This window comes from Trichosurus vulpecula, chromosome 1, assembly GCF_011100635.1.
Source record: "Trichosurus vulpecula isolate mTriVul1 chromosome 1, mTriVul1.pri, whole genome shotgun sequence".
Classification (NCBI taxonomy): Eukaryota; Metazoa; Chordata; class Mammalia; order Diprotodontia; family Phalangeridae; genus Trichosurus; species Trichosurus vulpecula.
In genome coordinates, this window is record NC_050573.1 from 292,760,021 (window position 1) to 292,787,575 (window position 27,555).

General features: G+C 37.7%; 1 protein-coding gene across 2 annotated transcripts in view; it reads left to right on the forward strand.

The window, feature by feature from the left end:
- The first annotated feature begins 15,492 nt into the window (after positions 1–15,492).
- The window catches only part of HNF4G (hepatocyte nuclear factor 4 gamma), a 187,959-nt gene continuing 175,896 nt past the window's right edge, over positions 15,493–27,555 (forward strand). For both annotated transcript variants that reach the window (XM_036765037.1, XM_036765042.1), the window contains exon 1: positions 15,493–15,776. The gene's annotated coding sequence lies outside the window, so the exon portion shown is untranslated. The remainder of the gene's footprint in view (positions 15,777–27,555) is intronic.

Here is a 27,555-nt window from a genome sequence, read left to right on the forward strand (position 1 = left end):
CTCTCTACTTTAATTCTCTAATCTTACCCTGAGGGGAACTCCAAACTTCTCAGGAATGGGACCTGGAGACAAGCACAAAACTACCAGAGAACCATACCTAGACACAGCAACAAATTCAAACTTCTGAAATACAGCTGGACACATTCACAAATCAATATTTTGCAACATGGCATGTTGTGCATCACCCCTCTGATTTAGAACACTACTTGGTAAAGACTTAATCCCTCAAACCAAAACCTCAATTTTCTGTCCATTCTCTGCTCTTCTCACATGGAACTTCTGTTCTTAATATACAAAACTATATCCAAACAGCCAGGAATCAGATTTTTAATCATACCTAATACACACACACATACAAACACATGCAAGCAAAATATATGTATGCACACACATACATATATACGTGTGTGTGTGTGTGTGTAAAACTGTAGTGGCTAAATGGAGGAGGTTGAGACTTGAAGCAGACAGACCCACCAGCAGGCTATTACAATAACCCAGGCATGAGGCGTCCAGGGCCTACACCAAGTTGGTGGTAATATCAGAGAAGGGGTAGTATGTGAGAGATGTTGCCAAGTTGTGATCAACAGGCATTTGCAATAGATTGGATATGAGTATGGGGACAAGGAGGGGTGGGATAGTTAAGAGATAGTGAGGAGTGGAGGATAACATCTAGATTGTGGCGCTGAGATGCTGAGAAAATGATGTTGCCCTCTAAAATATGGTTTTCTTACACCTTACTCAATTCCCACCCCAAACCGTAGTACCTCGGAATTTTATTTTTCTGCAAACACAATGATCCATCTCTTACTCTGAACATTTTCACTGGTTGTTCCTTTTGCCTGGAATCCTCTAGGTCCTCCTGTCCATTTCCTGGCATCCCTTGTTTCCTTAGAGTGCTATTTAAAATCCTGTCTTTTACACGATGCCTTTCATGGTTAATCAATCAATAAACATTTATTAAGGGCCTACTGTGTGCCAGACACTGTGCTGAACAACAATTTATCCTATACACTACTTGTTTCTACATAATTGCTTGCATGTTGTCTTCTCCCGTTAGACTGAGAGCTTCTTGAAAGCTCCAGCATTTAGCACAGTGCCTGGGAGGTGCTTAATAATAACTAAACCCTTGTTGACCCTTTGCCTCTTTCCCTTTCCATGTCACCAACCCATTCAGGAACTATTATTTCCCCATGCTGACATTATTCAGGCCTCAGAACTGTTCCATTCATAGAAAGCGTTTGTCAGGGCTGTGCCATCCCTGCCCCCATTCAGGCTCATAGGAGACGTAACACATTTAAAGAGCTAACGGCTAGTGACAAAATTAAAGCAGTACATTTCTTGCTTAAGAAGTTAGGCGATAAGAGGGAAAAAAGAAATAAAATGGAAGACAACTAGTATCAGGGTTATAGAAAAGTTGCTGTTATTTTCTCCAAAGTGTTTTTGCTGCTGCTGTTGTTTAAAGAGACTTGCCCAGGGTAACACAGCTAATAAGTGTCTGAAGGCATATTTGAACTCATGTCTTCCAACTGCAGGCCTGGTGCTCTATCCACTGCAGCATATGGCTGCCCAAAATATTATGTCCTGTTTATATTTGTGGTAGTAGTGAAAAAGCCTGTGGAGAGCAGGGTATTTCATATGTGTTCCTGAGAAAGTGAACGCCAAAGAAATCAATTCCCATATAAATCGAGAGACCATGGAATGGAAAGCACAGGTGAAGAGATTTGTTTTGAAAACAAGTGCTTTTGCTTTGAGAGTAGAGGACAAATGAAAGGATTAGTATAAGTTAGCCTGATAAAAATCCTCAATATGTTCCCCTAAAATATATAGTTGCCAGGAACCTAATGAACAACAACAACAACAACAAAAAATTTAAAAAGAAAAACTGAAAACAAATGAGCAGTTTTGCAATTGCTGAAATAATTTAACTTACCTTAGAAATGAAGGGCTATTAGGGGGTTATATTTATAGCTCATAGTGCTTAGCTATGTAATGCTGTGAAAAATTCAAAGCAATTCTCAATTTTACAAGCAGAATCTACCACACATTTTATGTCATTGAACTTGAATTTATGTCAAATTTAGACCTTTCCACTATAAATAATAATAATAAAATTAAAAATTGTAGGGATAGCACAAGAGGGGCATTTTATTATTAGATGATGGAGGGAAAAAGGAGAATGTCGGAATCTGTTAAAGTATGCAAGTATCCTCTTTTAAAAGTTTTTTAAATTGATATCTTATTTTTATTCTGCCACCTAAATTTTCTCTTCTTCAATTTTCCAGGAGGAAATCTCTTATAACAAAGTTTTTTTTTTAAAGGAAAAGGAAAAAAGAAATTTTAAATATCAGCACACTGACCAATGCACTGAAAAAAATCTCATATTAAATACAATGTTCCACACCCATATACTCAGCCTTCTGCAAAGAAGCAAGGGGAGGTATCTTTTCTTACCTCTTCTTTGGGGCCAAGCTTGTTCTTTATAATTTTCTGACAATTATTTTTTATTGTTCCTGGTTCCTGTTCCCATTTACATTGTTTTAGTCCTAGTATATGTTGTTTATTTACATTACTTTTCATTAGTTCATGCGATTCTTTCCATGCTTCTCTGTATTTACCAGGTTGATAATTTCTTAAAGCATACCAATATTCCATGACAATGCAGCACAATTTTTTTAGCCATACCTTAAGGGATAGGAATATACTTTGTTTCTGGTTATTTGCTATTGCAGAAAGTACTGCTGTAAATATTTTGGAATATATGGTGCCTTTCTTTTTTTGTCATTGGCCTCCTTCTAGTATGTCTAGTAGCCTTCAGTCATTTTGCTTTGTTTTATTCTCAAGACAGACATATTGCAGGCTTATAAGAGACCCAGGCTGATCATGCAGCAAAGTATTCTGGGGTTTGTTTGAGGACCTACCACATCCACTTGTAGGTCCTTCAATTTCACCTTGCCACTTGGTTCTTTGCTATATATTTAATTTTATCATTCCAAGTTCTATAGCATTCCAAGAGTATGCTTATCTCGGGCATTGTCTCCTATGTACCCCAGATTTTGAGAAATTCTATTTCACTGGGTTCAGAGGAAAGATAGTATTCCATGAACTATCTCCTGTCCCACCCCCCTCCCCTCCCCCCCATTCCTCACCAAGGAAAGTCAGCCCAGGAGGAATAGGAACTAGATTCTCAATTAAGAAATTATGAAAATATAAAGGGAATAATTCCAATAAGGATGAAACCTGAGATTTTCCTAAGAAATGTAGGTAGATGCACAGAGCACTCACTTAGTAGTTATATGTAAAAAATAAGAAAACAAGGCCAAGTAAGAGAGAATGACTTTGGGACTGTGACACATACTTGCAAAAATGTCACAGATGCGCATGCTCAGAATGAACTGAGAATAGGGAAGAAAGCTAATAACTGAAAAGAGATGTGTGTGTGTGTTGTGTGTGTGTGTGTGCGCACGCGCATGGGTGCGCGCATTGCTGGGAGATGGCTATTGTTTGTCCTTTATTTCTGAAGAAGACCAAAGATAAAAGGAAGAGTGATGTCTTGACTTGCAAATGAATTGGATTTAAGTGAGGCAGATCTGTGCAAAGTTATCTCTCCTTCAGAGTCATTGGAGTCCATTGGTAAGACTTAGGTCAAGACAACTGTCAATGGTTCCCATTGAGAGAAAAATGAAGTCAAAGAAGGGAGAGTACCTTAACTTGCATAGACAAGACAATGATAGTTGACAAAAAAGGGAAGGAACTCCAGCTTAAGTAGATAGCAAGAGACCATTTAGCTACTTTTGATAAATACAAGTCGCTTGACCCTGGTGAAGTACACTCTTAGCTCCCTCAAATACTAGCGTACCCATTGGTTCTTTGGTAACTATGGATTGTGATTTGGCTTGTTTATATTGTCTCTGTTTGTTATTTGTTTGTATGTGTTTTGAAGTTCAGGGTACTGGCTTTTCCTCCTGAACTAAGTGAATGCTGCGTGTGTGTTTAATTAAAGTGAGATTGTTAACCCCTTAAAGTTACTTTCCTTTGTAAAGCAGATCAAAAGAACCTGTGCTGGCAGCTCTTGTTGCTGGTCTTGTTGGGTCTTACACGCCACAACAGCTGCTAGCCGAATTGTTGCTACAAACATTGAGCTGAATCTAAAATAAAAAATTCATTAAGGATAGTCTTTCAATTGGTTACCAAAAAAAAAATCAACTAAACAAATAAAAGAAGGGGGAAGCCATCGACAAACAGCAAGTGTTCTGAAAATAATTTGCAAGTATTAGAGGACTACAAGCTCAATGTGAGTCAGCAGAATAATGTGGGAGCTAAAATACCTCATGAAAAAATTGGGTTGCATTAAGAGAAATATAACTTTCAGAAACAGAGAGGTGATAATTTCACTGTCTTTTACCCTTATCAGACTTATCTGCAGTATTATATTCGACTTTGGATATCATGGTTTAAGAAAGATATTAATAAGTTGTATATGGAAATATTTAAATAGTACAAAGAAAACTAGGAGGCTAAGGGCTCTGAGTTCATGACATATGATGATCAATTGAAGGGATTGGGGAAGTTTAGACTAAAAAGACAGACTCTTTTTAGTGAGAAACTGATACCTTAATCACTCTCCTGCCACCCACCCCCCTTGCTCTCTGTAGATAGCTAGATAGAGATAGGCACATATAGATATATATTGTTAGGAGATGCAGGCCATAGAGTTCCCTTAATATTTGGTAGCCATCTCCTAGAGGAACTCAGCAAATTGATGGATGGGTATTCCCAGGAACTACACTAAAATATGATTAGACAACATCTGTTGAAAGTGAAAGACCACTTAATATTAAGATAAAGTTGATTTACAATGGGATAAATCTAATTTCCCTGACTTTCTCAAGGTCTGAGACCTGGGAAAAATTGAAGGAGAGAAAATAGATGGTGAAGATGAAGCAGCGTTGGAAGATGACATAGATGAAATTCAAGGGGAAGATGAAATCTAGGAACATTAGTGTAACAATGAGAAAACTGATCATGAAGTAAAGTTGGACATGAACTCCTATGACCAGAAGGAGGCTAATGATGAAGTGCGAATGGTCACACAATTTTAAGTCATGGTAAAGGTAAACAGCAGCAATCAGACCATTTCCCAAGCAAGAATGTCCTGTGCCTAAGTGGTGAGTGATCCACTAAGTGGATCATGAGGACAGAGGATGAACTGTCACCAATGTGTGCCTCGCAATAACTTTTAAACACGCATTTCTCAGCAGGCAAGTGCATATTTTGGCAAGTCACATGATTCAATTCAATTCAACAAACATTTAAGCATGTACTAGGAACCAGACATTAGGTATACAAAGAAAGCAATTAAACACTTCTACCCTGAAGGACCTTATTTTTTTTAAGGGATGAAGACAAGGATTTATTAAGTGCCTACTACGTGTTAAATGCTTTACAAATATTATCTCATTTGATCCTCACGATAACTGAGAGGTGGATGCTATTATTATCCTCATTTTACAGCTGAGGAAACTGAGGTAGACAGAGGCTAAGTGACTTAGAATCACACAGTAAGGCCAAATTTGAACTCAGGTCTTCTTGACTTCAGGCTTAGTGATCTATCCATAACGACACCTAGCTGACTTATATAATGGTTTTGGGTGGGTATGAGACAATTTGTACAAAGACAAATAAATATGAAACAAATGCAGTCGTTTCATGATGGACTAACTAGGGAGGAGAGGAAGAGATGTAGAAAAGGCCCTCGATTTGGACCTTGAATGAGCCATCTGATTCCAGGAGGTAATGGTAAGACGAAGCTAATCCCCTGCATTTGCTATAACTTGTATAAAGGGGAAAGGGTGGTGACTGACAGCAGGAGACAGAATGTCATGTTAGAAAATAGACAATAGTTCAGTTTTGAGGAATATAAAGCACATAAGGAGAAGCAATGTGAAATCTAGAAGGATGAGTTGGAGCCAGATCCTGAAGGACTTTAATTTGTCAGAGTATTTTGTATTTTATCTCCGAGGTAACAGGGAGCCTTCGAATCTTCTTGAGACAGTGAGTGACACAATCAGACTTGTGTTTTAGGAGTATTAATTTGGCATTTGTGAGGAAGGACAGAATAGAGAGGGGAAAGACTAGAGGGGGAAAAAACATTTAGGAGATTATTGCAAAAATTTAGGCTCCAAGTAGCTTGATGACTATATTCTCATTATAAAGAAGAAATCTACATAACCTCTTTAAATGACCAGAATTGTTTAAATGAAACAAAGTAGCAGGTTAAGACAAAAGCCACAATTGTGGCTACAGGAAAGAGTATAGTATCATAGCATACTTCTTGGCAAATCACTGGAAACTTTCAAACCACCTCTTTCTCCAGAAATAATTTTTTCATAAAACAATGATAACTTGTATTCAAGGAACCTCATGATTGAAGATACTGAATAATTATTATTTTTAAAAAAAGAACCTGAATTTAAAATTGAGGACAAAGTTCTTCATCTAAATTTGTAATTAGAAGGGAAAATCTTGTTCTCATACAATGACACAAATTTGTCATGAGATTAAAAAAACCTTTCATTTTTACTTACGATCTCTGCATTTTAATAAACTCATATTTGTAGAATACTTGTCCTCCAAAGAGGTGAAATATTGTATTATTTCTTCAATGGATCTCAATTTTGTTATATGGTATTATTTTGCTTAAATGGGAAGAATGTCATACTATGTATATCAGCAGAAAATATGGAAACAATGGAAAGATCTATACTTTGTACCTCCGTTTTGTGAGATGTAGTGGCAAGATCAGAGAATTTGCATAAGAAATAACCACTGGAGTGAAAACATACACAGGGAGAAAACATTCCTGGACTAAGCTAATTTTAGGCAGAGAAGGAATGTTTCTGAGTAATTAGTAAACTGAGAGTCTTTAACTGAGTAAATAATCAGATTCATGTCAACAAACAGCTAACTATTCATAGCTAAATTATATCTTGGGCATAAATTGTAAGTCAAATCTGGATAAAGAGAATTATATAAGTTTTTTAAAATGCTGACAAAAGTCGGGGGAAAATAAATTCATGTAAAAGGGGTATTTTTCATTCTATGCTTGTTCTAATTAACTGAATAGTTTATTTTTCAATAGAATATTAAGAATTTTATTTTGCCTGTGATTTTAAAATCAGGATATTCCATGCCTGATTTTCTCCCTGATAGGGAGCTCCTGGGGAAGAGAACGCCTCTATGATACAGATGAAAATTGTTCTATAATTTAGGGTCTTAGAAGTTGTCTGGGCATTCTGAGAGGTTAGATGATTTACTCAGTCACATAGTATTGTCAGAGGCAAGCCTTGAACCCATGTCCTTCTGACACCAGTGCTTTGATACCAATCACTTTTTTACTAACACACTAGCTCTTACAGGACATTGATATTCAAATAGATCTCTACTATTTATTTTGGATGCTCTTTCTAATGACATAGGGCACAAGCTATGTATGCTTGCACAGGCTGACTCTTGTCTTTATCCTCCTATAATTTCAACATGGGCATCCCTCCAAAGTGCTGTAGCCTTTGTAAATGTGGACTCTCTACTTATTATCCCTTTATCTTGCCACATACCATCTTCTCTATGTACTATACATTTCCCTGATGGCATCTTTGATTCTAGTTCTTCAATATCATTTATTTCTTAAGGGATGCAGTTTATTCATAGTCACCACAAGCTTTTCCATTGCCATTTTAGGGACATTCATTTTAAGTTCTTTGGAGACTGATTTTTCCTGTCTTGTGACCATAAAATACCAGTAGAATGCTGGGGTATTGGGTATTTTCTAGCACCTCTCTCTGCCAGGGTAAGGCCAGCTACAACTCTTCTTAGGTTCCCTAGAAATTCTTTTGAGGAGTAGGAGTGACTCTTCTTTAATGCTATTATTGGCTCTGAGCATGCTAGTCTAGCTAGGTGGCATAGTGAACAGAGTTGCCATTCCCAAGCTCAGGAAGTCTCTTCTTGAGTTTGCATCTGGCTTCAGACACTTCCTAGTTGTGTGACCCTGGGCAAATTACTTAACCCTGTTTGCTTCAGTTCCTCATCTATAAAATGAGCTGGAGAAGTAAATGGCAAACCACTCCAGTATCTGCCAAAAAACAAAACCAAGCCAAACCTCAAATGGAGTCACAAAGAGTTGGATATGCCTTAACAACAACAACAACCACAACCTCTATGTGTTAGCTACTTGTATCTAGTTTCATAGTTCCATTTAATCAAATAATATAACATTGGTTTTATAAAGGGATATTTAATTTGGATATATAGCAATAACAGAAGTGCAAACATTCTCCCCACATATACCTTGGGAAAATATTCTCCTCTATACTGCCTTGGTCCCTGGGGAGAATGGGCTCAGACAAGATATTTTCTACATAGCATTGTTTCCATCAAGTTCATGTCTGAAACCAACATCACTGCTTGATGAGTCAGTCCTTGCCTCAACTAACCTGGGCTACATATGGAAGGATACTCTTTGCTCCTTGGGGCATTCATGCTGAACTGACTCCAAACTTTAATAAGGACAAGACTCTCAGATAGCCAAACCCCTCGAATCCCAAAAGACATTATTTCTGACCTTTTGAAACTCACAAGGTTATAACTTTCAACTTCCTTCATCCAAAATGTAAAAACCAAGGCCAAAGTAGGCAAAAAACTGAGAGACATATTCATGAGGTCACATGTTGATATCAGATGGGGAGAAGACTTGAAGCATCTCCCTTTTGGTATTGTTTCTCATTATAAATCATCAAGAAGGAAGATGTCATTTGAAGAAAAGAGACCAAATCAAGGGAGAGAAGAAGCCAAGGGTCTTTTTAACTAGATCTTTTGAAAATACTCCTTTTGCCAATAAAAAAATTATTTTACTCACCACCTAGTGATCAGAATGGAACAATTTCCAACATGTGTACAAATGCACATTAAATGAAGTTTTTATATTATTTGTCTACATAGCGAATTAATGAAATGGCTATTTCATATATCAAACTTACTACATTATGCTGGATTATCTCTAGCATAAACTTCCTAGAAATGGAATTTTTAATTCTGATGAGAGAAATTTTTACCCACTGTTGTTTCAAGCCATTTTGAAATGAAGTAAATTATATATATATATATATATATACACATATATATGCATATATGTAAAATTAAATTTAGTTAGGGTTAGTTTTAGTATAAACATTTATAGTATTTATAAGTATAAGGTCAATTCACTGGCCTCATACTATACATCTATTTGAGATAATGTATGATTTATTTATTCTAGGCTTGATTTTAGCTGAATTTCAGCTTAGTATTGAGTTCTAATGGAAGTTGAGCGATTATCAGAAGTCATTAAGACATTCATCGATGTAAAAAGGGAAGATAAAATTAGCCATGAAGAAAAACTTCACCTTTGACTTATTTTCTGAACCTCTGCTGTCTCGCTTATAATAGGTGGTTAATAAATGTTTATTAAATTGAATGGAATGTTCAGTTATTCCAATAATCACAAAGAGCCCAAGAGAAAGAACATAAAGAGTCTGAAAATATTTACAATGAAACTTTAGGTTGTAAAGGCAATAGAACTATATTCTAATACACTTACTCAATTTTTCTTCCTGGAGCATCAGAGACAATTTTTCTCCCTTTCCTTTCCCAGACGGCTTTTGATTTGTGCATGGGAAAGCATGGAAAGGATAATGAGTAACTTGAGAAGGCTGGCATTAGTGTTTTCCTTTATGCCCACTAGATGGCATGTATAGGTTTCCAAATACCTTTACAAGTGTGTGTATGTCACCTTGGCTTTGCCAGAACTACAAATGAGAACTGATTTGGTTAAATCGATTCATATTTGGTTAAATCGATTCATAAAATTACAGTTTTCAAAGCTGGTAACTTTAGAAATCATGATCCTGTTTTCCAACTTCTCTACATTTTTAAGGGAAAAAATCAGATAGAAAATAGAGTTTCTAATACAGCTTTTAAGTTCTAACTACATCTTTCTGGGAATGGGGGGAATAGCAACAGCTCTTGGAAGTACCTGTCTCCATCAATAAATTCGTAGTTTGAAATCCTGTAATGAATCCTCGCTTAGGTGTGCACATAATTTCCCCATGGGACTTGATGACTTTTTTTCTTAAGGAAGATCACTCCAAATTTGTGTGTATTATGCACCTAATCTCTTTCTTCTTATTTTTTCACAGTATAAGGTCCTGGGGATCCCTGTTAAGCAAGGGGAGGTTGAAGATTACATTGTAACTTGATAATCGATTTACTTTTTTTTTTTTTTTGTGACAACAGAAAGGAAAAAAAAAACGTGAAATACCCAACGTAATGTCTTATACTTCCGCCTCCATTCTTCTGGTTTAACTATTTTGATTTTAATTTTATCTCTTTTCTGGTCTGAAATTTAGACTTAAGTGGCCCGATTCTCTCCTCGAGGCTGTTTGCGTTTCTTTTGGGGGTCTAGAGAACGGGAAATGTAAAGTCCCAATCCCTATTGTAGAGGTGTTCATTTCAGAGAAGGGTGTGTTCAGCAAATACAAACAGCACCCACAGATAGTTGCCTAGGGCACAGAATACATCTTTGCATTACACCTTGAGCCAGCGTATTTATATCACCACGTTTTTATTACATGTACCATAAATGACTGTAAAAGTTTGCAAATCTTTCGGAAAGACCTTGGCAATTAATTCTTAAGCAGGAACCCTCCTGAAAAAAAAAATCCCACCAGATTTTCAACTGTAGTTTAAAAAAAAAATAACTGTTTTGGGTATTAGAATTTCGTACTGATTTTCCTAATGTTTGATGTAGAAAAACCTTAAGAGTTTGTTTTCAAAACTGTATCCAGGAACCATCTCCAGTATTGGTTATGAATTCATGTTCACAGGTACACTATATAAAGGACATTTGTGTGGCCTTAGGCATTCTTTATCGTGATGACTCCTGCTCTGTGATTTGTATGCTTGGTAAGGATGAGTGTTTAGCGGGTGTGGAGTAAGGCTAAGCCCCTGACTGAAGAATCCTCGCCTTGGAGGCCATGACCACTCCTGTTTACACGTCTTGTTAAGGCCCCACTAGGTCAGGGCACAGCTCTGTAAGCGATCGGTGCGGAACAATGGGAATGAGCCCTCTTCTGCCACATTATACAATTTAATGAGAGAAAAGTGACCAAGCTGGGAAAGGCTCTCCAGATCAATGATTGACCAGAGGCAGGAAAAGGGAAATCCAGAGGACCTGGGCACAAGTCACAGATTTCGGCCTCAGGCTCCTGCTACCTGGCTATAAAGAGCTCGCTGGAGGCAATTGATCAGAGAGCCCCTGCACTACAGCGGATTCGGATCCTAGGAAATGGCCCCAAGGCCCTCGTCACCAAGGTGCAGGAGAGACGTGGAAGGCGCCAGACAGCTTTATAGTTCGAGGAATAGAGCTTTATAGAGGCTTCGAGTTGGGCTGTGCTCTCAAGTTAAAGTCACAATCATTTTCTGAAAAGCGGGCGCATATGTAGCATGTATGTTATATGTATGTGTACATGTACGTGTGTGTGTTGTGCACGTACTCTGTGATTGCGTATTTATGGGAAGGGGAAAGAAGAGAGAACAAAGTTGTTCACAGCAACGAAAGAAAAGGGCGGCCGGCCCATATTCGAAGTAATGTGGTTTTAACATGACTGCAAGTGGTCTTTGACTGTTCCCCCATCCCCCATTGCCTCACTCGGGAAACAAAAGCACACCCCCCTAGTGGCTTGATATCTCTGACTTCCCTCTCTGATGAATAAAACATCCAGAGGCCTCCGGAGGGTTTTCGAAATTCACGCGGTAGCCGGTTCACCCGGCGCTTTGCCCCCAGGGTCAAAACACGACCCCATTCGTTACATTACGGAACCGCCTGATGCTAGACCTCTTACGACTTGGTTAATTTCAATCTGGTCCCCACAGCGGCTTTCCCCTCTCACAGTCTATTAAACCGAAGTCCCTTTGAAGTGGTCCAGAGAAAACCTCTTTAGTAGCCAGCCCGCCCGCGGGAAAGGACAGTGTCTGTACCAAACAAACGTTCGTGGTAATTCATATAATCTGAGACTAAGCAAGTCAGTCAGTGAATGACCCTTCCGTTAGTCAGATATCAAATGTTAAGATGCACTTTCAGAAAAAGGTCAGGCAAGGTATAATCATTCCTCGCAGTGCTTTCATTTATTTATTTTTTTGGGGGGGGGGCGTGTATCGGTGTTGAGGTCGTGGGGAGATTGCGATATTTCGGTCTCATAAAGCAGCCATAGCCCTAGACATATTGGAAATTAAATTTCAAGTGGGGGGGGGAGGTAGGAGGAGAGGAATATCGTGCCTTCGCTCTTATTCCCACACCTGGAGTCTCATTACCTGAACGCACTCATCTTCGCCTCCTTTCCCTCATCTTATTTTAATTAATACCTGAACTGTTCTTAGAAGAACTAAGAACACGCATCAACACAATCAGATGACCGTTGGACCACTTCCTTAGAAAGGCTAACTTCAGTAGGAAAGAATTTAATAGGCTACATGGATATTCAGCTGAAATGAAAAGTATACGTGCAAAGGTGTTTTTTTAAATAAAAGAAATCTTTTGATTTCATTAATTTTTACTCAAAAACAGCAGAGAAGATAGTTACGCTTTGTTTTTTTATCCCCTGTAATTTCCAGTACTAACCAGAAACTTTTTTTTTTTTTAAGGAAATCTCCTCCATGAATAATCACTCCCTTTGCCCCTCTCTAAGTAAAATGAATCAAGGTGCAGCTCTCTCTAGGGAGCAAGATTTTTCATCTGCAGCAGTTTACACCCATGCCCAAGGAGAGTGGTAATAAATTATTGTAAGGTTGGAAATAAGTGATGATCGGCAGCGGGTGAGTTGGTCTCAGTTTATTTACTGGAAATTGCCAAATCCAGCAAACAACAGCTGCTTCTCTGATCAGCCTACAGCTCCTCCAATTGCCACAGTTTCCATAGTGTCATTCTCTGATCTACGTACTCCCCCCCCCTTTTTTTCTTTACCCGAATAGTGGATTGGCTCTAGTATGCAACCTCTTATAGTGGCTTTTTCTTAACTAGCCTTTCAAAGAAATTTAAATGCTTTAAGTATTACCTAACACCTCTATGCACGTTCCATCTTAAATTTTAAGTTCTTTCTGATAATTAAAAATCTTGTGGTAAATTTATTGGGTGAAGTTTGTACTTATTTTATCAAAGTAATTTTAACCAAACAAAATGGTATTTCTTTTTTGGTGGAGGATTAATACATTCATTCGACAACAACAAAAATGTTTCATTAAGGGGTTTCTGTGAAGAACACTGTGTTAGAAGCTGAGGAAGACAAGACCATAATTTAAATAGGTTAAACTTTAAAAATTAAGTTCCCGCTATATTTTAACTGTAAAACGGAACAGCTCCCTCCCTCAAGAAGTTTATAATCTAATAGGAGGGTTAGATACGAGATATGTACAATAACTATGACATCAGATTCAATGTGACATGACATGGTTCTAGATCTCAAGGAGATAACAAGACTATACCAATCCACATTTTAAAATTAGTATTCCAAAATCACGTAGCTAAATGTTAATATGGAAACAATCCAACTACATTACATTTGAAACGTATTTTTTTTTCCTGGATAAACTAGACTTCTTATAGCACAGAAGTATATCAGAATGAAATTGGGAGAAGGAGGTTTAGATGTGTGGTTTTGGAAAAAAAAACTTCATCCTTTGCGTTTTGGGATTCATCCAATCAGTAATTTTTATTATCAAATAGACAAGAAATAGTAAATCAAACAACAACACAAACAAACCTAAAATGTCTGTAAGAGATGTTTTAACAATATTTTCATAAAAATAAAAGCTAAGGATCTCCATAATTAAATATAATTTGCTAATTTTCACTTATACTTGCAACTTCCCGCCGACTTAGGTGACTCGAAATGGAAAAGCGGCCCCTATTGCATCACAGTTCATAACACATGGAGGTGTTAGCTCTGAAGGACCAAAGAATGTGTTTTGTTTAGGGAGTTCAGATGTTCTTAATACGATCTCTCCCCTTTGTTCTGATTTCAAAAACAGCCAGCAACTTGTTTTTTAAGAGAGTCTTTCAGCAAGAGATTCAGTGGAGGAAACTGAGAAAGTTTAGTAAACCTGATCTAAAAAGAAAAGGGAAAAAAAAATCCTCTGATCCTTTGATCTACTTGGCATTGTTATAGTCGACTTAAAATAACATCCAACTCCGAAGTTGAAGGGGGAAAAAAAACCAAACAAACCTAGAGGATTATGTAACTATTTATCTCATGAAGATAATTACGCGTTTGACCTAAAGTCACTAATTCTTGCAAACACGCAATTAAATTGTGAAGTTTTCCCAATGTTCTTGGCATTTTATACAGTGTAGTAAAGTCTACCAGTATCTCTTATTGGTGCTGAGTAACCCTTTTGGACTTCTGTGGTTCCTTGAGTGTAGGATGTCTTGGAACGATCACAGGTAGTGGGGAGAGTGAACGGGCATGTAATTAACCAAATAGGCAAGAAAAACTGCATAATAACCTAAGACGCAGGAGACTGAGTAGTCCCAGGAAAATCTCCACCTACCCGTCAGAGAAAAATGGCACGTTTGCTGAATGGCAATTCTGCGGGCCCAAGGTGGACTCGGAGCATCTTGCTCTAGCTTCAAGAGGGGGTCAGATCATAGTTTAGTCTCTAGCGGCCCACTTGATTCCCTTTATTGACAATTCCAGTTCCATAGTGGTGGACTTTATTGACTTGTAATTAAATAGGTCCTAGGGGATCAGGCCCTCCCCCCAACCCCGCCACTACCAGCCTTAGGAAATAGGACTAGAGACACTCCCTACCTCGGCGGAGGTCCGAGAGAATTTCGAATGCATCCCTGTACTAGCTATGACTCAAGTGGGCTAGGCAGTGTAGAGCGCATTATGCACCTGAGGCCACTACTTCTGGGCTAAACCTGGAGGCTGGCCTGCTATCGTTGCCCTCAGGGCGTGAGAGCACTTTACCGAAGTGGGGGAGGCTGGAGTGGTGTTGGGGAAATGCTGCTCTAGAATGCTTAGGCAGACACAGGTTCTGTTCTGTTGGAAATTCTGGAGTGACCGAGGATGTTTGGTGGCAGGTGCAGCAGGGAGGGGGCAGTGCCAGGACAACCTCATTTCGTGCATTTGGCAAAGGGAAAGTAACAGCACCTGGGGTTCAGGGGGAGCAGTAGCCTTCCAAGAAAGCTGGGGTTGGAACTGGCCCGCCCGCCCGCTACATGCCCAGGGGCCTTGGGAACAGGGAAATGAGCCCGCGGTGGCCACTGCCGGAGCTTTCAGTTTTCATTGAGGCTGCTAGTTACTGTTTAACATCCCCACCCACGTTTCAGTTTGTTTAGTAAATCGATCGGTCCGTAGGACTCGGGCTGCTGCCCCGTCGCCATTGAACAAAGCTAATACTCGCTAGAGCATATGGTAAAGTCTTTGCTAGCGACTTAAAAAAAATAGAAAAAGAAAAAAGAAAGGCAAAGAACGAAACAACTTAACCTTCCCTCTCAGCTCTTCACCTCACCGCACCCACACTCCTCACCCCAGGTCTCTACAAACTGCCTCCTCCCTGTACAACGCCGTGCCGGACACTGTAGGCGCGGGGGTGGGTGGGGGAATCTACTCCAGGGAGATGCCGCTGCTGTTGCCCAGCTGATTGCAACGCCAGAACCCCAGGGAGCAAGCGACTCCTCGGTCCAGGTGAGTTTTCCCCTGGACGTCCAACTGCAGCAGCAGTAGAGTAAGGAGCCGGGTAGCAGCCTCCTGCTGGTCTGGGGGCTGGGCCCACGTGCCTTGGCACTCCCAGCCTGCCTCCCCGGACCCGAGAAAGAGAAGGCTACCAAGAGGGGGCTGAACGTTTACACCCCCTTCTTGAGGTCGGTCGGCAGATGTGAGAGCAGTAACTGGATCCTAGCCCCGTTCCCTCCCACGGCAGCCCCTGAGGAGGAAGAAGATTTGGGGAAGGGAGTGGGGAGTAGAAATATGCTATCCAGTGACCAGAGCAAAGAAAAGTTGGGTTGTTTGGGTGGAGGCAAGAACAATGGTAGCTGCAGGTGAGTCACGTGCCATTCGGGTATCTGGGGGAGTTCTTTGGCCTAGGGGGAGGAGCAGGGGCACGTGGGTGTCTGGGTCTGGGGGGGTGGTGGAGCAGATTTGAGAGATTTGGGGCCAATAAGATACCAATCAGGTAGGCCCTTGTTTGAAGACAAAGTTGCCTTTTCTTTCTCTAAGCACCTCATCGTCTCACAAGTAGTTCCTACTGATGCTCTTGGAAGAGCTTTGTGGAAGAGTGCCCTTTGTAAATATTGAATCAAACATTATGCATACACGTACACACACATACATGCAAATGCTTAGGATTGCAGAAGCTAACTAAAATAATAGAATGTTGTATCTTGTAGAGACAAAAGAGGCTATCTAGAAGGAGGGAACAAGCATTTATTCAATATCTAGCGCTTTGCAAATATCTCATTTGATCCTCACGAAAACATGGTGAGGCAGGCGCTGTTATTATCCCCATTTTACAGTTGAAGAAACCAAGGCATGCTGGGTGACTTCACAACGGTTATATAACTGCTAAGTGTCTGAGGCCTGATTCCAGAACTTTCTCAGTCCAGACACTGCACCTAACTGCCTACTACAATCCTCTGCTTTTACATATAAAGATATTGAGGTACAGAGAAATTCACTTTATGTAAAGTCTTATGAGAGGCTGAAATCTGTCTCCTTCTGAATGGACTGATTTTCTTTCCACTAGATCATGTCATGGCTATATGTGACTTTTTCCATATACATGTATGTATATCAATGGGATATGCAATATGTTTATGACATTTCAGCTTACCTTAGAAACCTTTTAAAAATTTAAACTTGAGTACATGGGTAGTGTGATCACACTACTTTTTTTAACTAGGTGTAATCCAACATGTGACCAAATGAATGAAATATCTTACAAATTATGTAGTTGCTACCCTCTCTTCTTTTGTTACCTTTCTCTTCTAAGTTACAATCTGTATTGTCTCCCTCTTACTTGATTTCTTGTAATTTTACTAAATATTCTGTTACTTCCTGTGTATTTATAAGTTCTATATGGATATTATTCCATTTTTTCTTCATCTTCTCTGTCAAATACAGATGAATGCAAATTTGTTTTCATTTTCATTGGTGGTGGTAATAATAAAATAAAAGATAAGGTGATATAAAAGTAGCAATAATTATAGATGGCCTTTATTTACTAGTTTACATACATTATCTCGGTTAAGCCTCAAAACAAATTGTGAGGTAAATTCTGCACATATCTGCATTTAACAGGTGAGGAAGCTAGAGCACAGAGTTTAAGTGACTTGCCTGTAACCATACAAATGGTAAGAACTAGAGGCAGGATTTGAACCTATATAATCAGTTGTCATCCGTAATCAATACAAATGTTTATCTTTCGTCTTTTCTTGTCAGGATTCAGTTAACTAAGGCTGGATTACTCACAGAGAGCATTTACCTGGTGTGTGTACACACACACACACACACACACACACACACACACACACACACACACTTTTAGAAGGGGGAAAGAGAAAAAGAGAATTGCATTGATCCGTCATCCTGGGAAACTGCTTAGTGTTCTGGAAATTTAGGAATTTATACAGTGTGTTTTGTAGTACCTGACCTTTATCTTACCTGATGAATTTAATTACGTATAGATATACTAGCCCTTTATTGCTGTTAGTGGCACATATACCAACTCACTAATGTGCTTGATATAGGCTATGGAGCCTTATTAGCCTTTATCTGGTCTCTAGGAATTTATTTATGCATTTATCCTTACGACCCTAACCTCTTGACAATTTATGTGTGACCTTTGTGCTAGAAGTGCTAGTAATACAAAAAGCTGTGAGGATTATCATGCCTCTCCTCAGTGGAGCTCCAATCTAGGAACGTGAGAAATCCATATTACTGGATAGCCTAATGTTCCGCTGCTCACATTTGTAGTTAAATTCACCAAAAAATCTTTTTGTCATATTTATTCTGTACTATTTAGTACCTTGGTGCCATGGAGCAAGTCACAATCTTTTAGGGGACCTGTTTCCTTGTTTGCAAAATGAAAGGGATAGATTCAATGACCTCCAGAATCCCTCTGATCTATAAATCTATGATTGTGTTTTCAAGAAGCAGGTACCAGGTATCCTTTGTAGCATCATATTCTGCCATAGTTGACAGTGTAGGCCCAGTTGCCCCTTTTTGTTCCTCCTGTGGTATTAGTATTGCTGGATTGAATTGTTTTCTCACACCAGGAACTAGTATTGTCAGAGTGCTGCTGGGGCAGATGTTTCCCCCCCTCCCTCGCCACCCACACACACTCATTGCTTTTTGCTTTAATCCACTTAATAAGCAGAAAGAGCCAGCAGATCCCAGCAGTGGTTATATTTGCTTCTCTCTTCTTGCCTAGATTAGAATCAACTTCCCTCTTCCAAGTAGACCTTTTAAAATTGGGTGATGCAACCTGGGTACCAGAACAAAGCTCCCGTTTAGAAATAGAAGTCAGAGGAAGTGGAGGATGGTATATAAAATGTTTCCCTGCAGTTAATTTGAATACAATACATCTTTACTATTGTATATTGCATTCATGGTTTTAGAGGCAACTTGGCAGGAAATAGAAGTGCCTGGACTGGAGTAAGGAAGTCCTGAGTTCAAACGTGGCCTCGAACACTGCTCAGCCTTAGCTGTAAAATGAAATGATAATAGCACCTACCACTCATGTTTGCTTTGAGGATAAAATGAGGTAATGTTTGTAAATATGCTTAGCACAGTGCCTATAACATAGTAGGCACTAAATAAATGAGGATTCCCTTCCCCCATTGCTATTTATGGACAACTTAATTTATATCGCCTTTATAACTAATGGTGGCATAAAATACATGCCAAATAGGAAGAAAACAAAAATAGCCATGAAATAAAGGTTTATTATACACATTTTAGTATGTTCTTCTATACATATAATCTTTCATATTTGAGTAATTTACTACCGAATTATTAGGATCCATTTGGATGCCTGGCTGAAGAGATCAGCGCCTTATTAGAGGTCCTTTGCATTTGCAATATCTGATGATCACTCACTGATGTGTAGTTGTAGCTGCCATTTGCTACTTCTGTTGCTAGTCTGTGCTTCGGTGTCTTCACCCCGGAACTTTTTCACGTCTTTGCTTAAGATGAGTCACCCCACTGCCCTTTGAAAAACAGTTTCAAATAAGATGATGCACAACTGTGGAATGCTGGAGCCCAGTAGCAACAGAGAGATCAATCTTCTGATGTTTGAGTTAGTACTGGACGCTCACTTTGGTTAAGATGTTTCAAAGTGGATTCTAGAGATTCTTCAATGCCTTCATCCTCTGAGTTTCTGTGATTCTGTTCCCTGGGCTACAACAGTGAGCCCTTTTAGAATTTTTTTTCCATTCAGTCTCTTTATAGGAGCTAGTTAAGTGACGTATTTATTAATTTAATAATAACTAACATTTATATAGCACTTTAAGTTTTGCAAATATTACCTCATTTTATCCTCACAACAACCTTGGGAAATAAATTATTGCCCCCATTTTACAGATGAAGAAATTGAAGCAGAGAGAGGCTGTCTTGCCCAGGGTCACAGAGCTAGTAAGTTCTAGGCCAAGTCTTCCTGATTCCAATTCAAGTGCTCTATATAGCCAGTCCTCCAAAAAAGTAATTTCAATATGGTTATACGATTAAACTCTTAAAGAAGTTGGATATTATATCTGCAGGAAATTCAAGGATCATAGCTTTATGTAAAATGGAGCTTGTGACCACTGTCATTTGGGTCTAGAATTTTATTTTATTTTATTTTTTGAGAATGGGTTTCCTATGGTGGAAATACAGTAGCCACTTATGAATCTGATGCCACACTGATCAGCATGGAAGCTGTGACTTGAGACATTTTTCCAACCTGGACCAGTTCATTCCTTCTTAGGAAGGTGGGGACCTCACCATATTAATGCTGGACTTGGAACAGATTTTAGTCCTACTGAAGCCCAGAACTCCCAAACTCAAGCAATCTACCAGCTTCAGTCTCCCTAATAGTCAGTAAACATTCAGTCAATAAACATTTATTACATACTTATTATGTGCCAGATGTCTGTCACTGCGCCTGGCTGATCTGGAACTTTTAGAACATGTTTTTCTCAGGATTAGGGAATACTAGCTCTGATTCAGTTTTTTTTTTTTGTTGCTGTTCTTTTTTGTACTTTTACAGGATGTTAATTTTTCAACAGTTTTGGAAGATGTGCTGTTAATTCAATAAATAACATTATATAGAACAGTTTCTCAGAATTTTTGCTTTCAGGACCCCTATACAATCTAAAAAAATATTAAAAACTCCCCACAGAGCTTTTGTTTATATGAGTTTTGTTTATAGATATTTACAATATTAGAAATAAAAATATCTTAGTATTATAATGAAAATAGTTTTGACCTTCTGGATCCTGTGGAAGTGGCCCTGGATCACACTTTGAGAACCACAGATTCCTAGAGTTGGAAGGGCCCTCAATAACTACCTAGTACAATCCATCTCTCTCCCTCCAAAAAGATCATAGCAAAAACACATTCAATAAGTGCTCATCCAGATTTTGTGTAAAGACCTCCTGTAAGGAAGTACCCAATATGCCTATATATATTCAGCTTATTTTACTTTTTTTACTGGTGTAATGGTTAGGACGTTTTTCCTGAAATCAAACTTGGTTTGCTTCTTAGCAACTTCCTTGTGAGATGAAAAAAACAAACCTCACTACTCTTCCACATGATAATCCTTTAACTAACTAAATATAGTTATCATACTCTTCATGAATTTTCTTTTCTCTAGATTAAACATTTCTATTTCAATTGATTCTCCTATGTCATGGATTCCAGGCCCTTTACCATCTTGAATTACCTCTTCTGGACACTCCAATTTATGAAGGCCTTTCCTAAATTGTACCACCTACAAATAAACGCAACACCCCAGATATGGTCTAACTAACAGAGAGTACAGTGAGAATTGGCACCTTCTTATTCTTGGGAATGGCATCTCTCACATTAGGTTATCGGGCACCACATCACATTACTAATTCATTGAACCTGACAAACTACTGTCTAAGCATGACTCCCTCTTTGTGACCAAGCAACGGGTAGACCGACTTCTTGGGGCAAGTGGTTTAATGTCATTGAATAAGAGATTAAAAACAATAACAACAACAACATGGGACTACAAAAGTCCTTTGCATACACCTTCTTGGTGATAAAGAAAAGTATTCACACTAAAAGGCCTGGAGTGACAATGATTGAAAAATTATTGGGAGTCCAAGATAGTTTGAGAGAGCAAGGGAAGAATTTGCTATATAAAATGAATTCATTTCACCTGATACAAATAATTTACATCCCAGGCTGCAGAAATAATTTTCAAATATAGTTGCTGAACTATTTTAAGTGATGACTAAGGAAGGGTGGAACAAGGGAGGGGATGTGCCATTGGACTAGAAAGTGGCGAATGTTTTACTGATTTTTCCAAAGAGGAAGACATATTTTACAACTAGCATTATTTTTTTCCCTAATAAACTTTAGAATAAATTATTCCTTTTTGTTTGTTTTGTGAGTCATTAGAAAGGGAAGGGGGTAATCACTTGTAATCAAAGTAGATTCACTAGGAACTGGTTGTGATAATCTAACCTAATTCTGTTTTTTCACTTGCTTACAAGACTGGCAGATCAGAGAACCTCTATAAGTATAGTATAACTGAATTTCAGCAAGGGGGTTGGCAGCAGTCATCTGCAATGTATTTAAGGGTACGATAGAGAAATGTTGCTGTATGATAAAGTTAGGGAGATCCATAACGGGTTGAAGGACTGGATTCACAGTGGTAATTAATGTAGTGAGGTCAACTTAGAAGTACAGATAGTAGTACTCTAGCATTATGCTGCAGAGCTTTGTCTTTTGGACTGCCCTGTTCAACACTGTTGCCAGCGATATACACGAAGACATAGATGGCATACCAATAAAATATATAGGTTATACAAATCTAGGATGAATAGTTATTAGTGTGAAAGAATCAGGATTGGTTGAGATCTCAGCAGACTAGAATGAGGAGGCTGAATTTAATGTGATGAAACTTAATATGGTGTAACAACAATGCTACTTGCCACCACTGTGGCTGTGTAAGAACAGAAACACCAGCACACAGGAGGCCCGCTATCTCAGATTTTTTGATCTGCTTTTCTAAGGAAAGCAACTTTAAAGCGTTAACAGTCTTACTTTAATTAAACAGACATATATCATTCATTTAGTTCAGGGGGAAAAGCCAGTACCCTGAACTTCAGAGAGAATACAAACAGAAATTATAAGCAGAAATTATATAAACAGATCAAATGACACAAACTCATCTATCCGTAGCAATGTATACAGAGAGAGAAGCAACAACATCTGGGTTTTTCAAAGCTGGGGGGCTCCTTAACAGCAGCTACCCACAGCCTCATCTGGCCAAACCACGCACTCTTCCCATGAGTGAAACCCCCCAAATAAAATGCTAACCTCAGAGTATATATACACTTCTTCAGGGTCAAAGGGTGCACAACCATGAGACTCAAACCCATGTGACCTAAGACTTCCTGTGACTTAAAAAAGTCATCAAAGACTCCCAATTCAATCAAAGACTCTTGATTGAAACAAAGGCAAGATTCAATCAAAGGCACACTTTCACCTTAGTGCTGAAAAGCACTCCAACAAAAAAAACAGCAAAAGTCCACATTGCTTGCCATTACATTTGAAAGGCAATACTTATCAAAGGTACTTGACTGTCTTAGTGCTGAAAAGCACTCCTAAAGAAAAAACAAAGGCAAAAAGTCCCACCCTGCTTGCCATCACATAGGGATAAACATTAAGGTTGATGTTTAAGTTAATAATTGCATGAATACATAATGGGAGAGGTATAACTAGATAGTTCATGGTGGGGTAGGGATGGGGGAAGAAGGACAGATCATATTCTTATTTCACTTTGAATAAATAGTGTAATAGCTTTTAAAAAGTGTGATTTTTGGGGGGACCACATTAATGGAAAAGAAGTTTCATAGACAGGAAGAATGGTAGTTCTGTTATACTTTGTCCTAGTCAGACCATATATTGAATATTTTGCATGTAACACTTTATTGGGTATAGTGACAAACTAGCATGTGTCTAGGGCAGGAGTAGGGGGCAGTCAAGATGAGGAAAGAACTTCAAATCTTGCCATGTGAAGACTGAATGAAGAATATGAAATGTTTAACATGGAGAGAAGATCTATGAGGTACACAGTAGCTATCCAAGTCTTGTCATGTAGAAGAGTGATTGCAATTATATCTGCAGCTGTCTAGAGCACAAAACTAAGACCAAGATCTGGGAGTTATAGTGAAACAATTACCTTTTCAATATGTGGAAAATCTTTTTAAAAACATTTTCTGAAAATAAGATGGAATGCCTTATGAAGTAGTGAGTTCCTCATCATTGGTGATACTGGAGGATACATTACTGAGGATATTTTAATTGGGATTCATGAAATGGATAAGAGGTTGAACTAGACAATCTTTAACTTCTGTAACAATTTTAAGATTCAAATTATTTGATGTATAAAAGCTAACATGTAATCTGATTTTTTTCTTAATAATCTGTAACACTTTATTATAACAGAATTTCATATCTGAAAGGGTCTAATATGGTTATTTCATCCCAACTTGCCTGAGAAAAGAATTCCTCCTACAGTATACCTAAAAAGTGGTTCTCTATCCATTGATTATAGAATTACATTGAGATGCAGCACACCACCTGCTTAATTGTTGAAAATATTTAGCAAGTGCTTTTCTAGAACAGAGTTAGTGCAGTTTTCACATAATTATCTGCCTTGATGACTTTTAGTAATATTTATAACCCTCATAGCAAGTTTCTCACAGGTCCAGATGCATTGCCTAAGAATAACATTAATTTATTTAATTATTTATGTATCCAATCATTTAAATATATTTTTTATTTATTTTGTTAAATATTTCCTAATCATATGTAAAAGATTTTAACAATCACTAAAAATTTGTTTGAGTTCCAAATTCTCCTCCTCCTTTTTGCCCCTACCCCGTCCTTGACAAGGTGAGTAATTTGATATCAATTATACATGTGAAGTCATGCAAAACATTTTCATATCAGCCATGTTGCAAAAGAAAGCAAACAAAACCCAAGAAAAATAAAGTTTAAAAAAAGTATACTTCAATCTGCATTCAGAGTTCATCTGTTTTCTCTCTGGAGGTTTTTTGGATTTCTCATGGGTTCTTTGAATTTTTCTTGGATCATTGTCTTGATCAGAGGAGCTAAGACTTTCACAAGTAATCGTCTTTACAATATTGGTATCACTGTGTACAGTGGTCTTCTGGTTCTACTCATTTCACTTTGCATGAGTTCATATAAGTCATCCCAGATTTTTCTGAAACCATCCTACTCATCTTTTCTTATGCACAATAGTATTTAATCACAATCCTATACCAACTTGTTCAGCCGTTCTCCATTTTCCAATTCTTTGACACCACTAAAAGAGATGCTATGCATATTTTTGTAAAAGTAAAAACTTTTCCCTTTGATCTCTTTGGGTTACATACTTAATGATGGTATTGCGGAGTCAAAGAATATGCACAGTTTTATACTTCTTTGGGTATAGTTCCAAACTGTTCTTCAGAATGGTTGAACTAATTCACCATTCCACCAACATTGCATTAGTGTCCCAATTTTCCCACATTATCTCCACCATTGTAATTTTTCTTTTCTGTCATGTAAGCCAATCTGATAGGTGTGAAATGGTCCATCAGAATTGTTTAAATTTATGTTTCTCTAATAAATAGTGATTTAGAACATATTTTTCGTGTGGCTGTTGAGAGCTTTGATTTCTTCTTCTAGAAACTGCCTGTTCATATTATGACTATTTATCAACTGGGGAATGGCTCTTATTTTTATAATTTTGTCTCAGTTATATATGTATTTGAGAAGTGAGGCCTTTATCAGAGAAATATGCTGTAAAATTTCCCCAGTTTCCTGTTTTCCTTTTAATTTTGGCTATATTAGTTTTGTTTTTGCAAAAGCTTTTTTAATTTTATGGAATAAAAATTATCTATTTTACTTCCCGTCATTTTCTCTATGTCTTGTTTGCTCATAAACTCTTCCCTTATCCATACATCTGACAGGTACATTTTTCCACACTCCTCTAGTTTACTTACACTTTCTGTTTAAATCCTTTATCCATTTTGACCTCATCTTCATATATGGTGTGGGATGCTGATCTATGCCTACTTTTTTCTGTTTTCCAGTTTTCTCAGCACTTTTTGTCCAATATTGAGTTCCTGTTCTAAAAACTTAGATCTTTGTGTTTATCAAACACTAGATTACTGTGGTCACTTACTAACAATAACTTTTACATTAACTTGAACTTTATAAAATATAATTATAGCAAAATGACTTTAGTCAGCCTTGACTTAATCAGATGTGGATATTTTTGATGGGTTACAATAAATTCTGTCTTGAATATACCAAGGATTAGCATTCAAATTGTTATAATCTTCTCTGGGTAAAGAAGTTAATAACTGTGAGAGACTGCTGATGATATCCAATACTTTTGTTAGTTTAACGTGTAGACATGTTGAGGCTATCCGATGAATCTCATTTCTATCTTCTCCACTACTTCGATACTTGCCATTGAATTACTGCTGCCAGCTGTTGGTGATGTTGCATCTTAACTGAAAAGAGACTGAATGAGAGGTGGTGGAATGTAATAGTAATCTTGCTCATTTTGAAGTGAGTTTAAATACTAATTCGGCTACTTAGGTATGCTCTTGAGCAAGTCTCTTCATTTGTCTTTGCCTTAGTTTTGTTACTTATAAGAATGCATTAGATTATCTGTTTATACAGTTATCTTCAGCTTTTTGAGTCTCTCTATTCTCTGTGTGTCTTTTGGACCCTATGTAAATTCATCTCTTTGGGATTACTTAGGGAAAATATTATATAGATACATCACAATATATTTTCAAGTACCTGAAAGTACATACCACTCAAACATTGGAAGAATCATATTGATAGCTATGGTGAAAAAAAAGAATCATCTCTTTATCCTGTTTATAAATCTTGGTAAACACGTCATCAGGTCATGGACTTTTAAAAAAACATTTTTTTCTTATGATTCTAAGCATAGCAGTTTAACGCTCCTTACTATTGAATGATAGTGTCTATTTTGTTGTCCTTTATACTTTTGGATTTTTATATTGTAAAGAGATCACTGAAGTGTTCCTTTTACTTATCTCATAGGGTTATCATATGAATCAGGTGAGATAGTGTATGTAAAACACTTTGCGAACTTTAGGGTTCTTTATGCATGTGAACTATTATTACTATAATAATTATTTTCTTCTGGACTCTTACTTAAGTGGTCACTCATCTCTTTAGTAATGAACTATATATATATATATATGTACATACATATATATATATATATATATATACACACACACATATACATATATATGTATTTAATTTGAAGGTGGTCTGTAATGAATTCCTACATTTCCTAAGTTTTTTTTTTATGTTTCAGATTAGCAGCCACACACATATTTCTTACCTGTGTTTCAAAATCCAGACTTCTGTGGTGTCATATTTTTATGTCTGAATCTATAGTTTTTGTATTACATTGACAATGCAGTATTTTCTTAGCTATAAATAAACACATGCTCATTTTCATCAAATAGACTTAGCAGCATTAATTTAATGCATTTTTGTAACACAAAGATCTACCTCGTAAGCAACATTTGTTTTAGACTTCCTTACTACCCTTTTCCAACGAGTGGAGGTTTTAGATAGAATTAAGTATATTGAGGAGAAGAAGGAACACTGTTAGGTTGTATTTGTAGGTACACATAATGTTCTTGAAAATGGATGATGAAATTGGAGGAATTTCCCTCCATTTGGTTGGAAATAAAATGTACTGACAAATTGATGGGTATTTTATGGACTGCAAAATGTTGGGGAATATTGGCTTATGATGTCATAGGGCTTATGAGTGCCTGGAAAATGGTGGAGAGTTTGTCTCTAATACGGGAAAATGCACTTGGGATTCTATGAATCCAAAGGATTACCTAGATTCTCTGAAGAACTTTGTAGGTGTCCTCATTCTACCCTGTCTTCACTGAAACCTGATCTATACCAAAAATGAATTTAAAATTGTTAAATAGAGGCTAGTTCTCTTTTATTAAAAAAATCACCAATTACCAACACCAGGATGTTTTAAAAAATTCATGATGATCATCCTATGCTCTTTCTTGCTGTCTTTTGTCATTGTGGGAGGTAGAAAGCACTTAAATTCTCTGTTCAGACAGTCCATGTTTCTCTGTCCTTTGCCCTCTCTGGAGTGTTCAAGGAAGAAGAAGAAGAAAAAAGGCTTAAAAGTGTT